Source organism: Theropithecus gelada, chromosome 6, assembly GCF_003255815.1.
Source record: "Theropithecus gelada isolate Dixy chromosome 6, Tgel_1.0, whole genome shotgun sequence".
Classification (NCBI taxonomy): Eukaryota; Metazoa; Chordata; class Mammalia; order Primates; family Cercopithecidae; genus Theropithecus; species Theropithecus gelada.
In genome coordinates this window covers 51728506-51734932 of record NC_037673.1, presented here as the reverse complement: position 1 = coordinate 51734932, position 6427 = coordinate 51728506, and the positions used below count along the sequence as shown (strand labels likewise).

At 40.4% G+C, this 6427-nt stretch overlaps 1 pseudogene; it reads right to left on the bottom strand.

Moving 5' to 3' along the window:
- Positions 1–2626: 2626 nt before the first annotated feature.
- LOC112626646 lies at positions 2627–4145 on the bottom strand (annotated as a pseudogene).
- Positions 4146–6427: the final 2282 nt, after the last annotated feature.

Here is a 6427-nt window from a genome sequence, read left to right as displayed (position 1 = left end):
GAGATCATGCCACTGCACTCCAGCCTGGGTGACAGAGTAAGACCCCATCTCAAAAAAAAAAAAAAAAAAAAGATAAAATATAACAGAAGTAAAAGTAAATGTTTGTATTTGGATTATTATAGAGAGGGAAATCTGTGTTGTTAGAGTAACTTGATTTCGGTGTAATTCATGACAGTCTGTCCACAGTGGGTGTATGTTAGCTAGTTATGCATAGCATCCTTTATTAGTTGCACAAAAACCTATTGTATTCTCAAGGAGAAGGAGCAGGATTATAGGAGTATAACCTCAGAAGGAAGTATAACCTCACATACAAAGAACAGTTAAAGGAGCAATGCATATTTAGTTTAGAAAAGAGAAATTTGGGCAAACTTAATAGTTGCTCTGGTCCATATGTCTCTAAAGGAGAAATCCAACCAATGGATGAATAGAAGTTTCAGAGCTGAAATTTAACAGTTTGAATTGTCAAACAAAGCAATTAGCAACCTCAAAAATTAGTCACTCACAACACACTTTCATGTTAGAAGTAGCACTTTTACTTCACATCTTCTGATGATCAGTCCAGCATTCTCTGTGCTACACCACATTGCTCAATCGCTTTGTTCCTCCTTAATCTTTTTTTTTTTTTTTTTTTTGAGGATGCACAGGAAACATTCAATAAATTCAAGAGGAATTCAGCCTCACAAATTAGGAAATATTGAGAAATCATTCATCATGTAAAAACTGGATATAAAAAGAAACCTTTCCTTTGGAGATAGCCTCTTCAAAAAATAAAAAAATAAAAACCTACAGCCAAGCCGATAAAATGGAGCACATATCTCAGCAGAATTGCAGACAGTTATGCTGGTATTACTACTTTTAGTTGGTGTTTTGCTGGACCTTGAAATCAGTCCAGTAAAGCAAGAAAAAATATATATAGAGAGATAAAACCTAACAACTAAAGTGGAAAAATAAGAGCCATTATTTACAGATTATGTGATTGCCTATGTTAAAAGGGAAAAGAATAATATTAAGTACTTTGGACTGAACAATAACTCCCAAAATTCGTATGTTGAAGTTCCAAATCCCAGTGTGACTGTATGTAAAAATAGGATCTTTAGGAAGTATCATGAAATTATGTTGAGAGATGGCAGGGAGGAGACAGAGAGAGGAGAGAGGAAAGAGGAGAGAGAGAGGAGAGAGAGAAAGAGAGAGAGACAGACTGACCAACCTATTTGTTGGTCTCCATCATGTAAAGACATGAGGAAGTGGGCATTTACATACCGGGAAGAGAGCTCTCACCGGAAGTTGACCATGCTGGCACTCTGATCTCAGACTTCCAGCCTCCAGAAATATGAGCATATAAATTTCTGTTTTTAACCTCATTTATTTAAAATTAAATGAATTTGTAAGCCATTTGGTCTGTGGTATTTTGTTATGGTGGCCTGAGCTCATTAAGGCAGATTTCGGTACTGAGAAGTGAGGTATTGTAATTAAAAACAAAGAAACAAAAAGCTAAAAATGTGAAGCAGCTTTGAAACTGACAAATGAGTAGAGGCTGGAAAAATTCTGATGTGCAAGCTAGAAATAAGGTTGTTAAGGGTGATTCTGGTGAGGTGTCATTGGGGAATGAGGAACATGCTATTGGGAAATGAAGAAAAGACAACCCTTGATATGAAGTGGTGAAGAACTTGGCAGAACAGTATTCTAGCATTTTGTGGAAGGTAGAGCTTGACAGAGATAAAATTAGGTATGTATCACTAAGACCTGTAATTAAAGTGTTAAAGTACACAGGAAATTTCATTCTTCCTGACTGCTTACAGGAAAATGCAAAAGAGGAGACTTGAATTGCAGAAGAAATTGTTGAGGAAAATGGAACCAGAGCTTGGAGATTTGGAAAATTCTCAGCCTATCCATACTGCAAAAATTAGAAAACTTGTGCTGAAGAGAATCCTGAAAGTGTGGCTGAACAATGATCTGATAAAGAGATCATGAATGAGATTCATAGACTATATCAGCCATCTTAACAGAAATGAGGAGAGAGACTGGATTATACTAGAAGACACACTGCCACTGAGACTGTGCCACCTAAAATAGGCATACAAGGCAGAACAAGCAAGGCCGTCACAGTTCTTAGATTTTATAAGAAGGGGACACAGAAATAATCGGCTGTGAAAGTTTACTGGCAGTTATGGATGCTTTCATTCCTGCCATGCTCTGCAGGATCTGAGGGAACAGAAGAGACCTTTGGAGGAGCATCTTTTAACAATCCACCTCTGGGGCTTACATCATCTTGGCTCCTGGTAAATTTTGACATGAATGTGCCACACTGGCAGCTACTAACCAACAGGGGCTGGGACCAGTCTGCGTGATTTATCTCATACAGAACTTGTTAATGCTATGATCTTAGGAATCTAATCACCAAGGTGAGGCAGCCTGCAGTACCGACCTTACCATCCATGACCCTTCTTCACAGGTGCCCAGACTCAGGCAACCATGAAGGAGTTGTATTCAGAACCTGTAGGTTTAATTTCAGACCCTCAGGCTGGCATCTAAGACAAATCCATGAGCCGTTAAACCTCAAGGCATTTAGGACAAATCTGATAATCTTTGGTGTTATTGCCAGTAATTAAAGATGGCAACCGATGGGCTAAATGATAACACTCATACCCTTACATTCATAGGGTTTCTCTGCAGTGTGAATTCTTTCATGTCTACTTAGGTGTGAGGAAACAGCAAATGCTTTCCCACATTCTTTACATATGAAGGGTTTCTTTCCATTATGAGTTCACAGGTGAACATTAAGGCGTAAGGAATACAGAAATGCTTTGCCACATATCTTGCATACAAAGGGCTTTTCTCCACTATGGATTTTAAAATGTTTACTGTGACGGGAAGAAGTAATGAAGGTCTTCCCACATTCACATTCAACACATTCATAAGGCTTCTCTCCTGTGTGAATTCTTGTATGTTGAATAAGGCTTGTGGGCATAGTGAAGGCTTTCCCACATTCCTTATACTGATAGGATTTCTTTCTACTGTGACTTCATATGTGTGTAGAAAGGCCCGAGTACCGAGCGAAGGCTTGGCCACATTCCTTACATTCATAGGGTTTTATTCCAGTGTGGGTTCTTACAGGTTCAATAAAGTTGATTTGATCTAGTGAAGGCTTTCCCACAGTATGTACACTTGTTGGTTTTATTCCAGTGTGAATTTGAATGTGATTATTAAGGCATGAGGAATTTCTAAAGGATCTTCCACATTCTTTACGTTCAAAGGACTTCTCTCCTTTATGAGTTTTCACATGTGTATAAAGTTGAGAAAAATTAGTGAAGGATTTCCCACATTTCTTAGTCTTTTTGGATTTCTTTCCTGTATGAACTGTTACACACTGCTTTAGGTGTGAGGAAGCTGTGATGGCTCTCCCACATCCTGAAATTCACAGTTTCTCACCAGTGTGGATTTCTGTGTGATTATCAAGGCTCACAAAATACTTAAAGTCTTTTCCACATTCCTTGCATTTGTAGGATTGTCTTGCATTGAGAATTTCAAGATGTACAGTAAAGCCTGCAGTTAGAGCAAAGATTTTTCCACATGTATTTAATTTGGAAAGTTCCTGTCCAATAGAAGCTTCCTTGTGCACACTGAGGACATCTTTTCCATAACAATTACCCTGAGAAGTGTTCCCTTCATTCTGAGCTCTCACGTGTGTCTTAAGGCAAAACTGTTCACTGAAGACCTCTCCACAATTCTTACAGTCACAGAGTTTCCATCCACTGTAGGCTCTTGTCATTCATATCCCATTGAATATTTGATTCTTCAAAAAACCCTGCTGAAGTGATGACCATTTGGTTCTAGGATGTATTTCCCTTTCTGACAACCATTTGCCAGGTAGTCCACCACCATCCTTTCTACCTTTGTCTTTTCTTCAAAAGGGCAGATTGGTTCCCCAGAAAAAAACCCATGGGACAAATCAGTGGCTGCCATCCTCTGAAGCTGATGGTGCAATGTGCTTCAGTGCTCCCTTCCTTGATGCCAAGATCGCCTCTGGGCAGCCTATGAATCTAGGTGGATAGAGGCAATCTCCATTCCTCTTTGTACAGGGTTATTTGCGGTCCACAGCTGGGGTGGACTCCACCATCATAAAGGCAAAACCACACTGACCAAGTGGAGCCAGTGCTGGAAAAGCTGTTCCTCCTTAATCTTATTTCTAGGATGCAGTATCATTTCAGAAAATCTATACCATCCATCACAGTTTGCACTCTGATTATCAGACTGAAACTTCACAGGATGAGGATGTGCTTTTGTGTTTTAGAGAGACTTTACAAATTGGGATTTCTTTTATTACCATTTGTTCGTATTTTTAAGTCACATTTCAGCAAACTGGTGATTTTGTGGTTTGTTACAGGTGGAAAATAAATTGATTTACTATGTTCATGATGACAGCGAGAAGCTTCATGACAATTCACCATCTTTGCAAATAGCTCAGAGCTTGGAAAACAGTCTTCCCCAAACTCTTTTTGTGACTGTTGAATCTGTAAATGATGACGCTCCGGTGGTAACAGCCAATAACATCCTTCAGGTAAGTGCTACCTGCTTTTGACTTATCGTAAGACCCTGAGGGCTACCAATTTGATTTTCATTTATATTATTTCTAATGATAAATAGTAAGATGTATGACTGTATATATAGTTGACAAGTTCCCACCGGTTTTAAATAAATATTACTTATTACTTGGGTGTTCTGCTGGGTACTATTGGGAGACGAGAAGGAATCACAATGAGTTACCTTCATATTCTGTTTCATAAGCAGCACCACCCTGAGGCATGGCTGTTTCAAGGCAGGTGAGGGAGGTGCATGCATGTGGGCAGCCTCTGCCAGGCTGGCAGCATCGTGGTTAAGCGAACGGCTCTGTAGTGGATGGATAGATCTGGGGATGAGCCCTGGCTCCCCAGTATTAGCTACGTGACCTTGGGCAAGTTACTTAGTCTGCTAATTTGCTCTCATATGAGTGGGGGGAAATGGAGGCAGAGCTGTGCAGATTAAATGATAAAATGATGTGAAGCTCTCATGCAGTGCTTGATGCATGGTTAAGGCTAAATGATAACTCTTATTACTAAAAAAAATGCTCCAAGGCCATATCAGTTTTTGGGTAAAATAAGGCCACTACTGAGTCATGGGACAGTATTTTTCTGGTTCTGGGAGCCTCAGTCTCCCTTTGCTGTCAGATGATCCCCCAGGGCTACTTCCCAAGTGCTCACAGTAAGTACCTCTTGGTTGTGCAAGGTGTCTGCCATTTTACACCTCTCCTGAGCAGGAGCCCTGAGGTGATAGCTGCTGCTGTGGCTTTTGTTGCCCACACAGAGAGGATGATGTGCTGGAAGCCTCCTGACACCAGTGGCTCCATTCCCTGCCACAGCAGCACTACCTGCTACACCAGCACCACCAGCATTGAAGCTGGCAAACCCTTCCATGCCAATTTACACTCAAGTATCCAAAAACTTCCATTTAATAGATTTTCGTGGTTTTCATGTACCCTTTCTTGCTGTCTCTTCTTCTAAGAACCTGTGCATGAATCCATAAGACTGGCTTGAAGAAAAACTGTAACTAATACAATAAGTGCTCAAAAAGTAAGTATTTGCTGTAATTATGTGCCAGGTACTTCTCTAAGGGCTTAAGCCAGCTGAGATATGTGCTACCATTTGTCTTGTTGGACAGATGAGGGAACTGCATGACCGCTGAACAACAGGCTGAGAATGGAAGGACAGCATGGAAGCCTGATGGCTCCTACATGCCTTTGTCCATGATCTCCAGCAGTGCCTAACGCAGAGTAATCAGGAAATATTTGTTGAAGGAATGAATGAATGGAGATATAAACCATCAATTCCCCCAGCACTGGTCCATGTTTTCTAGACCAGGTTTCTATCTTGACTCTCTTCCTTTAGTGTGACTGTGTTTCTGGGAGAAGCCTTAGCCTCTCACACAAATGAGCCCATAGTGGGCTCATTCATCAAGTATGTCAAGACATGGGAATTTGAATGTGTTCAACTTGAAATTTGGTTGAGATGAATGTTCCCACATACATATTTGGCAATTTCAGCCTTGTTTATACTGCTCATGAGGGTCAATAGTTAATAATAGATTATTTAGAAGGTCAGAGGAAGTTGTATGGTCAGAGGTGCAGAAAAGGTGGATGTGAGAAAGATTTTATGGTTCTGTCTGGCAATGGTGCCTCCCTTTGGGTGATGGAGAGCTTGAATATGTGGTGGGGCTTTTTTGTTATCACATTGACTGGAAGATGCTACTGTATTTAATGCCTGAGGGCCAAGGATGCATACTATTTTCAATGTATGGGCTAATCCTACAAAATGAAGAAATGACCCACCCGAAGCGTTGATAGTGTCCTGTTGAGAAACAGTCCAGGAAGAACTTGGGAATTACAGTACACAGG